Raw genomic sequence first — 19,403 nt, forward strand, 5'->3', positions numbered from 1 at the left:
TGTGGCTGCCTTAATGCCAGACACAGCCTTTTTTTTTTTGTAACAAGCAATAAATGTACAGGAAGGTATCTGTTTCCATGAGAGACTGGTTCCATCCACATTAAAAGCAAATTGCAGAGAACATTTGCCAATTTCTGTTATGAACTTGAAAAGTTCAGGAAATTTCTCTACTGCTACTTAGTCCTTATTTACCGCTATCCTAAATTTTGGTGCTAGACAAATATCTATAACACTGAAGTCAAATTAACCATGTCTGGTATTTAAAATTCCTTCGGTTGTATTTTCATAATCACGTAAGCCGAGTGCCTTGTTTGTTGATACTCGGAGGCCAGGCAGTGGAGGGAGCCCAGAGACAACCTTTCCACCCACAACAGCGCATGTGCTGCTGCTGCTGGCGTGTCTGTGCGTGTGCACATCGATGGAGGGATCGAAGTGGGTGCGTCTGTATATCAAGCAAACAAAACCTTATAAAAACCCCACTGAAGATATGGCATATAGACTCGAGTGTATCCCCAGCCCAGCTCAAACATACTGTGTCCCAATGAGAAAGTCTTTTGGCTGCACTGAGTTCTTGGACTCTTTCTTCTGGGACATTCTTCCTGATGAGTCAGGTTGCTTTCACTTGTCAGTCGCCTTCACAACCCAGGTCAGAAGCCATCTCTTTGGTGAAGCCTTCCCCGACATTTTGAAACTCCAGGCTGAGTGTTTATAGCTCTCTCCTTCCAGCTATATTGTGACTTCTTTGAGGACAGCATTTCTGTTTTATACTTTTTAATAGAGGGGAGTATAACAAGTCAGGAACCATCTGAGTTTCTAAGCCAGACCTGGTTTCAAATCAATTTCACAATCTTCAATAAAGTACTCAAAGCTTAGCCTCAGTTACTTTATATGGAAAGTGCGAATAGTAATGTCTGCTCCCGTAGGCTTTTTGAGAAGTGCAGAAAGGCCCTCGTATATTACATTTCCTTGCACCTTACCTAAAGCCCAGTACTGCCAGAAATGTAAGAAGCATTTAATATTCTCATGTCCTTTGACTTAGAATATCCTAGTAACCTTAAGCCCATCTCCCTTCTTCCAAAAGAAGTTGGCTCCTCAAAAATGGGTGCCTGGCAAGGGCAGGGCAGACCTGGCTGATGGCCAGGTTTCATCGCTGAGGATATTCACAGAGACTCGACTCTTCAGGAAGCTATAAAAAAAGATGACATCTCTGTGTAGAAGTTAATTCAGATGACCTCATTCATTCAACAGATAGTTTTATGTACTTACTATGTACCTGCCAACTATGCTAGATGCTATAAAGATTACTATCTAGTGGATAGGAAAATTTTTTAAATTAAATAAATCATTACAACTAAAGTGTTATGAAGGAGAGAAAGAAAATCTGATATCCTGATTTCCTTTCCAAATCTAAACTACATGATTCAATGTCTAAATTTCTGGAAAAGTAGAAAATTGACCCATGAATTGCAGATAGAAATTTCAGAGTCCTTCGTAAATTTGTTCAACCCAATCATGTAATCCTGTGTTCCGATCCTTCCCGATAGGCCCATCTGGATGGTCTTCTGGTGGCCCAGTCAGTGTCCCTTTGTCTGTGCAGGTGTAGTTCCTTTACCTGGAACCTTCTCCTTCCTGCTACTTAAAATGCTGTTAATAATCCTGCCCAGGTTCCACAATTATAAAATGAGCTCGTGGGACTAAATAAGCCTTAAGATTTCTTAGCTCTAAAATATTTTGATTCCTTTACTGCTGCTGGTGAAGGAGGAGGACAGATAGTGCTCTGTACTTTTTTACTTCTGACTTATTTTCGGTGCTTGCTTATCACGATGAACTGTTTTTAGCTTTTCCTGGTATCAGATCTCTGAACAGAAAAAGCTGGAATGTAGGGCATGCATTACATGAAAAGTGAAATGTTTTGAAAGGGCTTTGAAGTGTTGAATCGGAATATTGTATTAAGAACATTCCACCAAACAGAAGAAGGCTGGAGAGTGGACAAGCTGTGGATGTGCAGATGGTGTTACTAACCATCAGTCAAGTGGAGAACACGGCCCGTGTGTGCAGATCGATACGTCATGTGTCTTTATACATCGGGATGCACCGAGAGGTTGTCAGCAGTTGTTATCTCTGTATGTATTACCTCCAAGGAGAATAGTCAAATTGCTCATGTTACGCAGCCTGGAAGCTTCAGTTTAGTCTGTACTAATAGGAAGGACCCCATTGAAGATGTCTCATGTGAGAGAGGGTGCTTCCAAAGCTAAAAACTGACAAAGTCATGAGTCTGTCTGTGGGCAGAGAAGGCACAGAAAGGAAGATCCTCTAGCTTTATAGTTCTTTTAAAAATCTCCTTTATCCTCCCATCAGCCAGCCTACCAACTGTAATAGCCCAGTGTGCTACATATGGCCCCACAACATTTTACAATTAAAATGTGGGCAAATCACTCTGCCTCAGTCAACACTAATGTTAGAACAGCAGAGTGTCCTTTACGTGGTGGGTATGACCATGAGTCAATCAGCCCCTCTGAGTATTACAGAGAGGTGTTATTTCTTGGAGATAAGGAACAAAGAGGTCTTAATATCCGGCTCAGCCAGGGCAGGAAATTGCCTACTTCCTGAGCCAGAGTGGTAGAGGCTGTGGGATGGGAGCCAGATATCCGAGGGAGGAGGCGAGCGAGCACCGGAGACCTCAGGATTTTATCGTCGGGCACATGGACTTTGTATCAGATGTCAAGAACTCATTTTGTCTTAGCGCAGAAAGATGCTTGGCAAAGAATTAATTACACTAAAGCATTCTTATAAATGTCACGGACGGACATTAATTTTCACAGATGGATATTCATTCTCAGATGTTTATGTTGTTCATTCCTGAACCTTTTCCAAGTCTGTGGTATGTGACAGCATTTTAATTTTAAAAACTATCAATTATCCTGTTAATTCTAAATTCTACTATAAAAGTGTAAAGTACCAGGTCAACCCTCTATCCCTAGTCCTAATTACATGCGTGTGCTTTTATAGACTTTCTATCCAACCCTGATGACGCTAACAAACTAGTTTGCAGACCACTTAACCCTTCCCGCTTTCTTTTCCTCATTTGTAAATTGGGAGTGTGGAATTAGATGATTTCAGAGATCTGGGCTGTAAAGAAAAGTGGCAGAGGTTGTGTGGTGGAAAAAGGAAATCTCTGGGGTCCTTGCGTACCCAAGTCCGAACCTCTGCACATCCCATCGTTAAATGTGTGACACTGGGAACATTCTCTAATCTCAAGCTAGTTTCAGTGTTTGTCACTGGAATAACACCTAAGTTACATGGTCGTTTGATACAGTTAAATGACATGGCAGCAAAGTGTCTGACAGACCTGTTTTTAGTAGCTTCTCCTTTTTCTTTCCTCTCTTCTAACAGCATTATGTAGACTCAATAGAGTTTACTACCTTGTATTAGTAAAAACCCAGGTGTAGATGGTAATGTTGGAAGGAAAGAAGAGAAAAGATGGGTTGAATTTTGAGAAGCGCAAGTAAAGATGAAGGACATTCTATACAGGGAAGGATGTAGTGGTCAAAAGTATGGTGGCTCTAACAAAAGGTGGATGTAGAGAATGAAAAGTAGTCTGTCTGATGGTATTGAAATGTAGGCTGTAGTGGCCAGGGTTAACATATATATTTTATATTTCTGCCTTCTAATTTTTGCTCAAATGTTTGTATATTATGTACAGTATTCTCTATCCTTTTTAAAAGAACATCTTGGAGATCATTGTATATCTGTACATAAAACTTTTTTCTTTATTTACTACTATACCATTATGTCTATTCACTACAATTTATATAAGCAGTACTCTATTGATGGTTGTTTAGGTGGTTATTAAATTTTGCTTTTATAAAGAAGGTTGCAGTGAATAATTTTGTATATATGTTACTTTACCACATATGTGAGTAAATCTGTAGGATCTAGTCCTAAATGTGGAATTGCTGGTTAAAGAATATGTGTATTTTTGATTTTGATAAGTATGGTCAAAATGCCCTGCAGAAAAGTTTTATTGATTTCAATGCACATATGCTGCATGTGAGTGTTTCCTTGAACTCTAGCCAATGCAGACTTACTGTGCTTTCTGAATTCTGTCCATATTCTAGACTGAAATAGGCTATTTTAATGTGCTTTAAAGTAGCATCACTTGAACACCTTTTTATGTATTTAAGTGCTGTCCACATTTCCTTTTCTGTGATCTGTCTGTTCACAGTCTCTGCTCATTAGGCTACGGGGTTGTTCAGTATTTTTCATTATTGATTAGTAGAAATTCTTTATATATGAGGGAAATTAGCTTTTTGTTTCATATGCAAATATTTTTCTCTTAATTTTTTTCTTTGATTTTGACTTTGATTATTATCATTCTTGCCATGCAAAAAAATTTAAAAAATTTTTTTATGTAGTCAAGTTTATCCATTTCTTTTATGGCTTCTGGATTTTGTTGACACTTAGAAAAACTTTTCTTACTTGAGAGAATAAATTTTTTTCATGTTTTTTCCTGCTACTTTTATGATTTCATTCCTTGCACTTAAATCTTTGATCAATTTTAAATTTGTTCTGGTGAGATATAAATCCAAATTTATTTTTTTCAGGTTTCTCATCACCAATTATTATTAAATCCATATTTTAAATGCCCTTTTGAAATGTTCCCTGTATCTTTACTATATAACTATGTTTTTGGATCTATTTCTGGATTCTCTTTCCTCTTTCCTGGGCACATCTGCTTATTAATGTGTGAGCAGAAACATTTTAATTTTGATTAAATTATAGTAGATATCAAAACCTGGTAGAAATAGTTTCTTTCTCTGGCTTTAGTTTTTCAGAAGTTTTTTGGCTATTCTTTTTCTGAATGATCTTTATTTTATTTACTTTTTTTACACCTATAGCACCTGGTCTTCCTAGATGGCCTCTCATCCAAGTACTAACCACTGAATGATCTTTAGAGTCCATCAGCCTACTCTCAAAAACAAATACATCAAATTTATAAATTAACTGGGATGACACTGAGTTCTTAAATATTTTTTGTATATTTTTTTCCAAGCATGTTCTATATCTTTATGTTTAAGTGTGTATATGTGCGTATATGAATGTGTGTATGTATATATTTTGTGATTCCCAAGAGAATTTAAAAGTTTTCTTCATATTGATCTTACTTTTTTCTGGTTAAGTGTATTCCTAGGTTTTGTTGTTATTGCTTTTATGAATGGGGTCTTTTTTCCTGTAGATCATTCAATTAGATATTGTTTGTACGTATAAGGGATGTCATTATATATTAATTTTTTACCTAAGCATCTTACAGAGTTCTCTTATTAGTAGAATACTTTTTTAAAAAAATTGATTCCCTTGTTTTTTTCCAGGTGTATAATCATTTCATCTGCAAATGATGATAATTTTACCTGCTTTTCTTTTTTCACCCCAGTGTAATTTTCTTATTAAGTTGTGTTGGCTAATACCTTTAGGGTGGGTTTATGTTTCATCCATGACTTTTATAGAAATTTTTACCTCGAACAGTTTAAATATCATTGGAATTATCAATTTTTTTGAAGATTTGGTAAAAGCACCCCATTAAGTCAGATGACATATATATTTCTTTGCATTATAACATCTAACTATTATTTCCACTTTATTAAGAGTTTTAAAAATCAAGAACACATAAACAGAGAACAAAAGGAAGAAAATGTATCATGTAGTGTAATGTTTTTTAATAGAAGCAATGAAAACAGAAAGTATTACATGAATGACAGAATTGAGATCAAACAATACTGGCTTCCATAAATATAAGTGGGTAACTTACCTATTAAAATCACACTTCATCACAACAAAAACCCATCTCTATGTTTTATATGAGCTATGTCTAAAATACATGTCTAGGAGGAGTTGAAATGAGTATTTTAAAAACCTCGTCTGTTTTAAACAGATAAAAAGATGTCTTCTATTAGTTATTTATCCATCAAACCTAAATTGAATATGTCTTATTCAAGCTAAGCTGCTTTCCACAATGAGCATTTATAAGTCTACTTAGAAAACTTACTACTTAACACTGATGAGTCCTGTCTGTCTATTTTTGGATTGATTGAGTCATTCTTTGGTTTTCCTTCTTCCTTGGGCCTGATGTTGGGTGTTTCTCACAGGTGGGCACAGAAGACAAATGAATGAATGAATGTGACATGTGAAAGTACTAGGAAAAACATAAATGCTATCCAAAAGTGAAGTTATCAGGATCTTATCACTGCTAGAGAGCCGTTTCTTTAAGACATCAATACACTCGTCAAACTTACTTTTTTAGTTCACATTTTTTCTTCTAATGAGATTATAAACATTTATCAATGTTCATGTCTTATTTCTCTCATTCCACATGATTCATTTGGTGGCGTGGCAGTTTTCAAATCTAATTTTCAGGGTAGCTTCTTCTGGCATTCTAGTTACAGTTACAAATACCAAATTCAAAACATATGATTAGTGGAGTCAAGTCATATGCACATTTAATTCATAAAATTTCACCATGCGGTACTGCACCAAATTAAAGAACACTTTGAATAAGGTGTAAAATTTCACCCACAGTTTCTCTCGGTGAGCACAAGAGCCAGGCAGAGTGTGAATAGAGAGATCTATTCGGATCTTTGTTTAGATGCTTTTGTAGTGTGAGCACCTTGGTGCCCGACCACGAGCCTGACCCCCAGTAGAGCACAATACCCTCATAAAACACATCCATAGTTACCTGGATGTTCTTTTAAATCCTAACTATCAGTTTTCTCATAGAAGTGTGATTTAATCAGAGGCTATCTGCAACAACAACAAATATATCCCTCAGACTTTATTAAATGCTTCAGTAGACACAATCTTTTCTCTCACAGATTCTCATGAATTAGGTTCAAACTCTAGGCAAGGAGATAGACACAAAGAGCAGTGGGTACTCCATGGGGAGTGCTGCAGTAGAGATATGTCCCAGTGCTTTATAAAGGATACTCAGTGGGAAGTAATAGGTCAGCAGATGAACTGAGGCAAAGCATTCCAACCGTTAGGAAGAGCACGGACAAAGGCCCCAAAGCGCAAAGTATGCAACAGGATTTTTAAAAGCAAGATATCTGTGGTAGTGTAAAACCCAAGTGTATGCTGAGGATAAAAGAGGCTGGAAAGGAAGGCTATGTTATAAAGTGAATTGCAATGCTATTCTAAGAAATTTGGATTTGATTCTTTTCTTACAAAAAGCCATCATCTTATTTGGTCCTCAAATGTCCTTGTGAGAAACTGTGACCCAGGCAATTTTGGACTTCTGCACACACACCAGAGGTGGTATGTTCCCGTGCAAGTTCAATGCCGTTTCAACTCTAAGTCACTTCTTCAAAGGGTAGGCCAGTCTTGTTATTTGCTCACTGCTGCAGGAGACATGATGTGCCCTCCCCATCTTTTGGGATAGCCCGACCCTGACAGTGATTCTGGGCTTTTCCTTTGTTTGGTGTTTCAAGATGGTGGCAAATCTAAAGAGTTGTCAAAAGTAGAGAGTGGGGATGTAGGATTACCGGGCTGTGAAATTTCTGTGGAAAATTCAAAACACCCTCCACTTAACACAATGCCAGAGCTGATTAGTGCAGTTTATTGCTAAGCCCCAAGGGACACCTGCAGGCTTTTACCTTCAGTCTAGAACCCCTGGCCTAAGGGAAGGTGTAATGCCACGTTAGTTCCGCACTCTTTCTATTAGAGTTTACTCAAAGCTGCCGACACCAGATGTGTTACAAACGAACGTTAATTCTCCTCCAGCATCTGGATCGCATGTACAATGAGGGGCAAGATTTATGCCCTGCTGAAGCATTCCCCGGTTTTTAGCACAGAAGTGATTGAACTCCAGATGTTAACAAAATGCAGAGACCTTTTAGTATGATTAAAAACATGATTTCTTGTTTTGCTCATGACAAAAACCATCGGATTAACTTCTTAGAAGCGGAGCTGCCGTCCTGCTCATTGGAAGCTGTGTCTCCTTCAGCTGTTGGAGCTTGTTGGCGACGATTTTCTGAAGAAAGAATGACTTACCAAGTCTTGAAATCAACGCTTTAAGAGCTCTCTCAAAATCAGACGTCACAAAGGTAGAAATCCTTGGAGAACTGTGATCAAGATTCAGATGAGAATGAAAATCAACACAAGAGTTTGCATGAATTAATCAAATGAGGATCTTCTCCCTTTCAGTAACTGTGTTATCAAGAAGCATGGACTCACGGCCTTAGAGCCTTAGAGCTGGAACGATCCTTCAAAGACCATCTGATCTGCACTTCTCTGCCTCAGCCCTTTCCTTCCTCCCCCTTACAGGGGAGAAGAGGCTGGTCTCCTTTCAGAGTCAGACAACAGAGAGCCAGGAAGATCCGATGGTTTGATGCAGGCCTCAAACCAGTGAACGACGAACTTGCTGAATTCGATCTTCTCTTTTCAAAGCATGGTATTTCTTCAGTGATAAGATGTGCTTTGCCCATAATTGACTTTTTCCATAGTTGGAATGCATCTCATATTCATTGTGAACACTTAGCAAGTTTGTTTATTTTTGTGTCCACAGTTGTTATTAATGGTGCGTGTGACAGCGGCGTCTTAGAATCAAGGAAATGTGGTAACTATTGATTTTATTAGACAGAAACCTTGAACTAATAAGCAATCATCTGGACCATCTAGGAATCTGTAAAATGTGTTACTATGCTGATGAGAAAATGCCTTCCTGTGCAGTTGCTCATTTTATGGTGTTCTCAGCCTTCTCTTGCTAAGATAAAGGAGGAACTAAATTGATTTTAATATAAAACTTTAAATAGGAAATATGACTGCGGTGACTGGTCTTTGTTAATCAGAGTTTAGCCTATTTCCAATGCACCTTTCAAGAGTTTATGGACTTACTATCTGAATGGCTCATGAATTTTAAGATGTTAAGTCATCACTTACTTTTAGTGCCTTTGGTTATTCTCTTCTCGTGTATGCCATGATAAAAATTCATCTTCTTATATCTTTTGTGTGACTCTGAAGAGTATAATAACTATACCTATAACATCTATGTTCAAAATGTATCATAATCATGAGTGGTGAACATTCTTTACAACTTTATGACTAAGAATCAGAGGATAAGGATGTGCCTTTTTAGAATTTATTTATAAGTGCTTTACTGTTTGACTCTGAATCCCCCTGGCCAAACTTGCTGTAGAACTCAGCCCATTTCATATTTTCCCCCCAAATCCACTCATACTTTGTAGATTTAACTCAAGGTTTTGTAAGAGAATGGGAAGTAGGTGTTGAGTTTTCATCATAAATTTAGAGCAATTTAAATATAACTCTTAGCTAACAACTTAAACATCCCAATAGACATCTCGATTCTTCCCCAAGAGGCGTTTGCTTTGTTTTGTTTTGGTTTCCCCTTCGCAGACACAATACCCAGCCTTGCATTGTTTCTATTTTCCTCCAGTATTTTCGTCAGCGACTGAAAATTCTTCAATCCCCAGTCATTTAAGCTTGCATTCAACAAACAGTTCAGGATCTACCGTGAGGCAGTTACTCACCTGCTGTGAGACAGATACATACCAGGTAATAGGGCTTTGACTGTGTATAAGTCAAACTCCAGGAAAATCAGGAGTAACATATCAATATTTTCTTCCTTTGTCTTTTAACCTAACCTAATGCTTTTTTTCTGTAAGTCTTTCCTAAAGAAATGATATAATTGTGAACAAAACTTTATCTGCAGAGATGATCACTGGAGTATTATTTCTGAAAAGGAAAACTTGAAAATCCAAACTATAAGATAATTTTTTATTAAAATAATAAAGCAGGGATCGTTAAGCTATTTAATGTCGACAAATTGTTATTGGTGACATGATAAATTGATTATAAGTGATTGAGGTAGAGAAAATGGTATCAAATAGTGTATAGAATATTATCTCAACTATGAATAAAATTTTTGGAAAAACTAGAAGAAATTATAACAAAATTGAGTGGTAGGTATATAGATGATTATTACATTTTTAGTTTTTTTCTTTTAAAATCAATGTTATTGAAATATAAACTATATAGAATATTTTATGTGAACGATAAGTATTGGAAAATATGTAAACCCATGCAGCGATCACCTGAATTAAGATATAGAGTATTCCTGTTACCCCAAAAAGTTTCCTCATGTCCATTTGCTGTCAATCTTCCTTCCCTTTATTCAGCTTCGACAGCGTACTGACCTGCTTTATGTCACCATAGATTAGTTTTGCTTGTTCTAGATTTCATGTAAGGGAATATACATACAATATAAGAGTATGTGCTCTTTCGTCTCTGGCTTTCTTCAGTCAGCATAATGTTATTGAAACTTTGTGTTGTTGCATATGTCAGTGGTTCATTCCTCTTTCATTTTTTTGGCTGAGTAGTATTCATAATTTTTAAATCCAATTACCTGCTAATGGACCTCTAGGTTGTTTCTAGTTTAGAGTCATGAATAAAGCTGTCATGAACATTTGTATACAAAACTTTTGTGGACATATGTTTTCAGCTTTTATTGGTAAATACCTAGAAGTGAAATCCCTGTATCAAAAGGTTAGTGTACTTTAATACAAATTACCAAACTATTTTCCAAAATGGTGTACCATTTTACTTTCCTTCCATTAATGTATGAGTGTTTCCATTGCTTTTCATCCAAAAGAAAAGAAAAGAAAAGAAAAGAAAAGAAAAGAAAAGAAAAGAAAAGAAAGAAAGAAAGAAAGAAAGAAAGGCAGAAAGAAAGAAAGAGAATATTGATTGACAGTTTAAAATGTTCTGCCATTCTAAGCACGTGTAATAATGCTTCATTATGGATTTGATTTGTGTTTCCTTAATTACTGATGTGGTATATCATTATTCCTGCTTATTGTCCAGTTGTGTATTTTCATTTTAAAGAGGTCTATTCAAATTTGGAAAAATTAGGTTGTTTGTTTTCTTATTATATAATAGTAAGAGCTATATTACTAAATGTATACACATAAATGGTCCCCTACTAACGATGGTTGGACTACTTTACAACAACGTGATAGCAATATGAATTCAACTGAAACTGTACTTCGCATTTTGAATTTTGATCTTTTTCCCAGGCTAAAGACATGAGTCATATTTCCAAGCTCCTTTGTTTATCTAGTCATCTTTGACTGGTTGCTGGGCATCGTGATTATTACATTGATCAGTTTATGCATTTTATTTTTCTTTAAAAAGTGTTGAATTTGTTTTGAGTGTCATTTAGATTGATGGAGATTCATCTTAATTCTTTAAAGCTTTTTTTTTTTTAAGCTTTCTTCATGGATGTCTAGAGCTGCCTCCCTTCTAGAGTTAGTTTAGTTGTACGGCTAAGGTATAGTCTTGAATCCCTGCTCCATGCTTTGGGTGTTTAAAAAGGTCTCTCCATTCTGGAGAATTGGAATTCAAATATGGTCTTGAAAACTTTTTCAGGAAAGCTGAGGGACTGTAGGGTTCATCTAATTTTATTCACTTCTTGTAGAGAGTGTAGTCCTGTGTTTTAAAAGTTTTGTTTTGTTTTTTATATTTTGTATGGTTTTCTAGCTGTTTGTGACAGGAAGGCAAGTCAGGTACCAGTTATTCTGCCATGGTCAGAAAAATAAGTTTAGACTTTATATTATTAAAGATATCTTTTCTTCCTTAGTTTCTAAATTTTCTACGATGAGCATGTATTACTCAGAAAATATATGTAATATTATTGTACGAGTTTCCTATTGCTTCTGTAACAAGTTACAACTAACTTAGTGGCTTTAAAAACACAAATTTATTATCTTACAGCTTTGTAGGTCAGAAGTCCAGCAAGAGTCTCATGGGGCTCAGATCAGTGTGTTGACAGAGCTATGTTCCTTTTAGAGACTCGAGGGGAGAATCTGCTTCTTTGCTTTTTCCAGCATTTTAGAGGTCGCCTGCATTCTTTGGCTCATGGCCACTTTCTCCAACTTCAAAGTCAGAAGCATAATGTCTTCCAATCTATTTCTGACTCACTCTTGCCCCCGACCTTTCATCAAAAAAAGGATCCAGTGAGGACACTGGGCCCACGTGATAATCCAAGATAATCTCCCCATCTCAAAATTCTTAACTTTATCACCTCTGCAAAGCTCCTTTAGCCATGTTAGGTAACATATTCATAAATGTCAAGGGTTAGGACGTAGATGTTTGAGGGACCATTATTCTGCCTACCGCAATTATTAAGGTTTTTGTTATTAGTAAGGTAGTAAGTCACCATTCTTAGGACATACAGTAACAGAAGTTTTCCTGTTGACACACATTTTGAAAGACATTAGGGCACCTGGGTTTTGGTACTATCTGAGCAAATCGTGCTATTCATTTTCCTGAGGACATGTGAAGATATGCTGCTTTTGTCATCGTGGGTAATGCAAGGTAGATAACATATTTACAGACCACTGGGATTTGCTTAATATGACCCTAAATTTTTTGGTTCCTTATCTCTGATTTTCTCTAGCCTACCCCTGATTTGTGATGTCTTTGAGCATACCTGCCAGTACTAATTTCTAGAGCTGTAACCACTCCTTAAGCACTGTACTGAAAAAATTTTTTCTCAAATGTTACCAAAACATTCTCTTTTTGATACCCTGGGTCTATGTATGGTATCTTGTTTCCCAACTTAGGCTTAAAACCGCAGGCACTTATGTGTCCTGATCTTTACTTTCTCCTGATCAATTGTCAGAGTTTGTAGATTTTTTTTCTCAAGAAATCTCTCAAAAGATCTCTCACAAACTTTGTTTCATTTTAATTCTCCCAACCATCATTGTATTTCAGGTCCTTGTTGTTATATTTGAACTATCCCAAGTATCATATGAGTCTCCTTGCTTACACCCTCCTTCCAAACCACTTTTGCTAGATGAGTCTTCATAAATATTCATCACTAGACACAAATTTTTAGATATTCCCCACTGTCCATAGATAAATTCCTAATTCTTCAGTATAATGTAAAAAAACTACACTTCCATTTTAACAATTTTAATCCTTCATGTCTGATCTCAAATCCAACTTTCATTTTGCTTTCCTTGACTATTGTAGCTTTCGGCATTTTCTCATCAATATGAATGAATTTCTACAGCAGTCTTCTGTGGAAATCTTTTGGTAATTTAGCAAATTATGTCTTGATTTATCATTAAATATAATTATATCCTTTTATATTTTACCCTCTAAATTTTCTAAGCATAGAATCCGTGTTTTGTATCCATTATAATATCTGATACCCAATGAGTAATAAACACCTATTTGTGGTTTAAAATAATGGGATTTAGAGCTGCGTTTTAACAGTTTTTGAGTGGAAGTGGTTTTCAAAACACTTTTAAAAAAGACACTTTTGTTGTCCTTCTAACCCTTCTCTAGGGTTGGCTGAGAGATCTGCATTTGAATGATTTATGAGATTTCCATACTGCGGTCATTTCTGATGGACAGGGCCAGGCTTCCTTACTCTCACTTTTGTGTTCTTTCTAGTCTATTCTCTGACTCAATACTTCTTATTTTATTTTAAAAATTTTAGGTCTCCATGCAACCACCTTAGTGACCACACAGATGATGCTCATCATTTTTCTCTGAAACTAACCTCACTCTTTTGGTTCTGTGTTGGCAGAATAATCTTTTTATAGCTCATGAATCAAGTCTACTTTGTTTTTACAGCAGAACCTAAAAGACTCCTTCCTTCCTTCCTTCAGAACACTGCCTCGCACTCCCTATTCTGTTTCAGTTCACTTTTTTGTACAAAATGTGAAACACAAAGTATATTTAGATTGTTTTAAATTTGTCCAGAATGTTAAACCTCATGGAAACCCTAGTTCATTTGGCTGAGCCAGGGACTGAGATTTGAGGAAATTATGATAATTATGGCTCATCTTATGATCCGAGGCCAAGTATTTAATTTGCTTTACTTCCGTTGCTCCATCAGCAAAAGGTAAAATTTATTCTGTGTAACCAGAAGGTTGACTGCAAAGGATAACAAAAGTTTCATGCAATTTGTGAGCATAAGGCTATATATATATGTATATGAAATCTAAATATAACCGTGCCAACTGCTGCAGGGGAATAGAGCTTCCCAAGCTTTCTCCCAGGGGGCCCAGCAACGAACATATTTTCCAGCTCTGTTTTTCACACCAAAGCAGCCAACACATTTTCAAATGATAAATCTAAGATATTTCAATACCTCAATCGTACAAACAATGGTGCCGATGAAAGTGGCAGTTGCTATTTGTTGAGCCTTCCGAGCATACCACATTCTGGATCAGACTTTACAAACCTCTGCGAGGTGGGTGTTGTTCTTAACTCCCTTTTGCAGGAAAAAAAAACAAAAACAGAAAACTGGCGCAGTCAGGATAAGTGGCTTGTTTGAAGTCACCGAACTAGTGAGGTGCAAAACCATCATCTCTGCCCCGAGCTCAAGCTGATGACCAGCCTGCCATGTCACTCCTGCTGACCAGGCTCTGGGCACACATAGGGCAGAGGGCTGTGAAGTGGGAACTGCTCTTGTTCTTAGTGACAGTTTGACTCATTTTATCGTTACTAACTTGACTTGTTATGCTAAGGATATTTTAAGAGAAAACAAGCTAGAAAATATCTGCAGGTTTCAGCTTTCTTAGAATTTGGTTTAAGAATATGATCCTATGCTCTCTTTGTTGATTTTACGCCCCTCCCTCCCTCTCCGTCTCTCTCCTTTCTCCTTCCTTTCTTCTCTCCTTCCTCCTTTCCTCCCTCTCTCTCTCCCTGCGCCCTTCCTCCTTCTTTCTAAAATATAATGGCTTTGAACTTCAGTTCTGACACAAGGAGGATTTATTAAATTGCTGTGTACTTCTGATACCTATCTGCTTTGTCTCCATTACATTGCAGCAGTGTTTTGAAAATGTTCAGGGCAACCTTCTGGCTCTCTTGACATGTCATCTAATTTGAAATAATGACAATATCATCTTCTGTTTATTGGGCATTTTATTACTAATATCGGCACTTCTTGCTAGACGATTGTTCCCCAGCTTCACTGGTATCAATGTAGAGGCGAAAGCATTTTGGTACTAGAACAGGGCAACTTCCTTCTTTGCTGGTCATGGCTTACAGAATCGGCATACCTGCACACAGGGTAGACCATCACCAGCAGGCACAGAGGAATTTGCATATTTATTATATATTCACCAGCCTCCTTCCTGGTTGAAGTATCAAGGATTTGGGCCCTCATTAGATCCCACCAACACATTCATTCATTCCACAACTAAACACTGGGCATAGGAGTGAATGAAACAAATAAAAATTCTTAATTTCATGAAGCTGATCCAATGCACATATTCTAACCATGTTTAACAGCCTAGGATTGGGTAGAATTTGTCTGTGGGCACAGGATTTGGTGACAAAACTGAGCTTGAGATTTTAAATTAATTATCATACAAATATTTTTAGTGTGCTACTCTTTAGTCTTACTAGCCTAGATATATTCTTGGATAATCTCGGTTCACTTGCATTCTTCCCTTCGCCTTTTGTTTTCTTCAATAACCTCAGCACCCTCTCATTTCCCTTCCCCTCGCCATGTTTTAATATTCCTAGGAGCCCTGTCAAACTTCATTTTATAGATGAAATTAAGACTCAAAGAAGTTAAGTAACTTCCTCAAGGCCACACAGCTAGTCAGTGGTAGATCTGGGATTTTGATTCATATACCTCTGACTCCAGAAGTTGTATTAGCAACCACAGTTTTATTCTTACATTCTTTAAAAATAATATCTTCCATGCATTTACCCGTAAGTACTTAATCACATAGGATTATGACATCCCTGAGATAATCTATGATCCCTGGCACAATCTAAATGCTTATCAGTAAATATATGAACGATAAAAGCATAGATTATTCCTGATGCTATTTTCAGTTTATGATGGTTCTGAGCCATTACAAAATTTAGTGTTTCTAATACTATTCAGTTTCAAGAGGAAAAATATCCATTTTCTTTGGGAAATTCTTTAGTCTTCTGTTCAGCCCTTCCTATACTGCACCACTCCCCCAAATCACCCAACAGAAACCTCGTTCTATAAATAACCCTGAAATTTTTGAATGACTGTATGTAGCCATCACTCACTAAGTGTCTGAGGAATTCTTTTATTGTTTATGTGATCTATCCAAACTGCCAGTGTCTCAGGTCCCATGATGTAAACCTCGCTGAAGACAGATGAGCAAAAGCACTGCCTTTTCTGGTGGCTGTTCTGACTTTATACATTTTTCTAATCCTACCTGAGTTGGGAGTAGTGGGATTTGAAAAGGGCCCCCTGTGTAAGCAGAATCATTCCTCTTCGGAGAGAAACCTTCGGGTCAAAGCACACGGGAACACTGAACGGTTAGGATATGTTTTACTTTAGCAAAGTTACTCAATTTTCCTGGGCCTGAATTTCCTAATTTATGAAATTTGATATATTGGATATATTATACTAGACAGTGACTATATGTCAGAATCATGAGGGAGATTCTTAAAAACACAGACTTCTAGTCCCCACTCAGAAATTCTGGTTTAGGCCGGAGGCTAGACTGGGAATCTCTGTATTTTAACCAGTTGCTCAAGTGGTTCTGTTGCAGACTATCTTTGAAAAGAGATCGTAGGATCCACACGTAATATTCTATCCTCAATGGACTGTTAGCAAGACTCCATTAAACCTGTTTTTTTCCACTTAGGATCCCTGTCACAAGGAGAGGAGAGCTCGCATCCCAGCTGCAAGTCTCTTGTTCAAGGTTCTTGCTGCAGCCAGCAGTGTCCTTGGAGTCTAGTTCAAAGCTGGAGAGAGCGAACTGTGGAGCCGGGAGCCATTGGTGGAGGGGCTGGCCTGAAGGAAGTGAAGTGTTTCGGCCAGAATGTACTGACGCACGACCAGGAAACCACAAGACTGGTGAAAACCTTTCCAAGCCCGAGTCCTGTGATCAAAAGAGGTACAGGAAGCAGCTCTGCCAGGAGTCCTTTCTGCTGCTGGCTAGAGCTCTGAGCTTCTGGGCTCTCTGGGGCTCTCTGAGTCAACTCCCTGAGCAGATGCTGTCACCCAAGGAGCCATTACTAAAGTATTTTCTTATTTACTCGGAGGTGGCCCCCACAGGTGGGTGGAAATGAGTTGCTGTCTCTTTTCTCTTTCTTGCTTCTTTCTTTTGGAAAAAGTTGCCATCTGATTGTGTACTGTGATTTTTCAGAAGCCATAAGTTGCTGGCTTTTCACCCTCTGCCAGTTGGCTATTGTTTGGTGGTCAGTGCCTATATAAACTTATACCTAAAACTTATACCTGCATCACCTGATCAGCAAATATCAGTAGCCTGGACTTCAGCAGGAATGAACTTCCTTTATTTATTGCATCGTAACCATTACTCCTTCTCCAGGCTACTCTTCCTTTTGTTCTTCATGAGAATGGACTCTACCAGGAATTATATTCAATTCCTATCACAGATAGAGATCATGCCTAGATACAAGGTCAAAATAGTTGTGTTCCTGTAAATTCCTTCTCTTTCTTTGGCCAAAGTAACTTCCAGTTGCCATGCAATAAATCACATCATCATATAACAGAATCCAGTTAATAGCTGAGACGAGCAGGCTAACTGAATCATGTCCTGAGAGCTAAATGATGGAGAAATTGGACTGACCATGGAGCACTTCAAATTGATTGCTTAGTAATGGGGTATTTTTCCTGGAAAGACAACAGAATAATTCTGAACTATTGGTTCTATCATGGATTCAGGCTCCCATGTGGAGGAAAATAAAGCAAGTGTGGTAAATTTTTCATTTGGCCTTCTTCCTGGCTTTGCTTGTATCACATGCTTCCATTTTTGTACTTCAGACCTAGACTGGATGACCCGGTAATATTGTCCATGTGGCATAAAATCCACAATCTTAATCTGCTTGTTACTGAAATCTCAGCAAGTAGGAGGTGGCCCATGACTTTTGTCAGATGGTGCCCTGAGTGTTAGCTTAGGTTTCAATCAGTTTAGGAAACATGAAGAATTCAGCAGGGAGAGGCCAGACAGACACCTTCTGCAAAGATTTTGGAGGTCTGAGATCCTGGAGACTGTACACGCAAACAGGGCAGTGACAGTCAAGTGTTTTCTGAGTTATCGCTACCCTGGGACTGTTATGTAAAGTAGCGACTCTGCAAACACATTGTCCTGCAGTGTGTTTTGAGGCATGCCTTTTTTTGGGAAATGCTAACTTTGTACACTGCTGACACTAAACATTTGAAAATAAAACCTTTTTTTTTTCTCTCTCTCTCCAACACTCTTGGCTCAGTTTATCCTACCAAAACAAACTTCGAAAGACTTCTTTATAGAAAGAATGTTTCAAAAATATAATATTCCATCTGTTATTTCAATAATACATGCTCTGGGACTCCCTTTATGAACCATTTTCCTTTCTTTGCTCCCATTTAGATGTATAAATATTTGATTCAAAAGCCCTGAGGAATTGTCAGCCAATCAGGTCACTGAATTGTGAACATTCCTAACCCTACAATTTTGTCTGTAGCAGGCACCTCCTGGTGTGGAACTAACTGCTAAGGGATTATAGCAATGTAATCCTCAGACTGTTCCATCTCAAACGTACTCTGAAGTGGAGGGAAGGAAGCAGTTTTAATTTTGATAAAATAAACTTTATTTTGTAACCTTATTATTTGTTTTTCTTTCTCCTTTCAACACTTCATAATAGATGTGTCTGGTAATTTGAAGTCAGCCTCCCTGGTTGAGGTGCCTTAGGCCCTGTTCTTGTAGCTTTTTTAAGAGGTAGCCACACAATGCTTGGTCCTGTCATTCCAAAGTGCAGAACCCGAGTTTTTTCCACCTCACATGAACCGAACCAAGCCATGTAGTGACTCTCATGAAACATACGTCAATGCTGCTTTCCTAGTGGGTGGCAACAGAGGATGCATGAACACCGTCATACCACCCAAGTACGCTGGAAATTTCAAACCACGTGCGCAGTTCTAAGTGTTTTTCTACTTGTTAGACTTTGTTCACCAGACATCTCCCTAGCAGTTATTGAAACATTTAAGGTTATAACATAAATTTCATAGGAAACCCCCTCTTTGATATAATCTCGAACATGTTGCCAGGAATAAAAGATCTTTATGGACGAAATTTAATATATTTTGAATCATGCTCAAAGAGATCTTTTGCTGTGTGTGAAGAATAAAATAAAAATTCCCATTATAAAATTTTATAGCTGGATGGGTAGGGAAAACTGTTTTCCAGGATAAAAATATTTTCCTGTCTCTTCTTAAATTAAAAAATACAAAGTTATAAATATGCACATAAGATTTAGCCTAATTATTATCATGTAAATAACCAAACCTTTCCGGGGACAATAGGGCAAAAATGTGGCAGAGCTTTAAAAATATCTACAACTTTAACCAAGAAATTATGTTTTTAGAAGTTTACTCAGGAAAT

The 19,403-nt window shown here is 37.4% G+C and overlaps 1 long non-coding RNA gene across 2 annotated transcripts in view; it reads left to right on the forward strand.

Moving 5' to 3' along the window:
- Window positions 1-19,403, forward strand: part of LOC107512034 — a 194,748-nt gene that overhangs the window by 27,226 nt on the left and 148,119 nt on the right. For both annotated transcript variants that reach the window (XR_004955172.1, XR_004955173.1), the window contains exon 3: window positions 16,665-17,077. This is a non-coding gene — a long non-coding RNA (uncharacterized LOC107512034). The remainder of the gene's footprint in view (window positions 1-16,664; window positions 17,078-19,403) is intronic.

Source organism: Rousettus aegyptiacus, unplaced genomic scaffold (assembly GCF_014176215.1).
Source record: "Rousettus aegyptiacus isolate mRouAeg1 unplaced genomic scaffold, mRouAeg1.p scaffold_m13_p_17, whole genome shotgun sequence".
Classification (NCBI taxonomy): domain Eukaryota; kingdom Metazoa; phylum Chordata; class Mammalia; order Chiroptera; family Pteropodidae; genus Rousettus; species Rousettus aegyptiacus.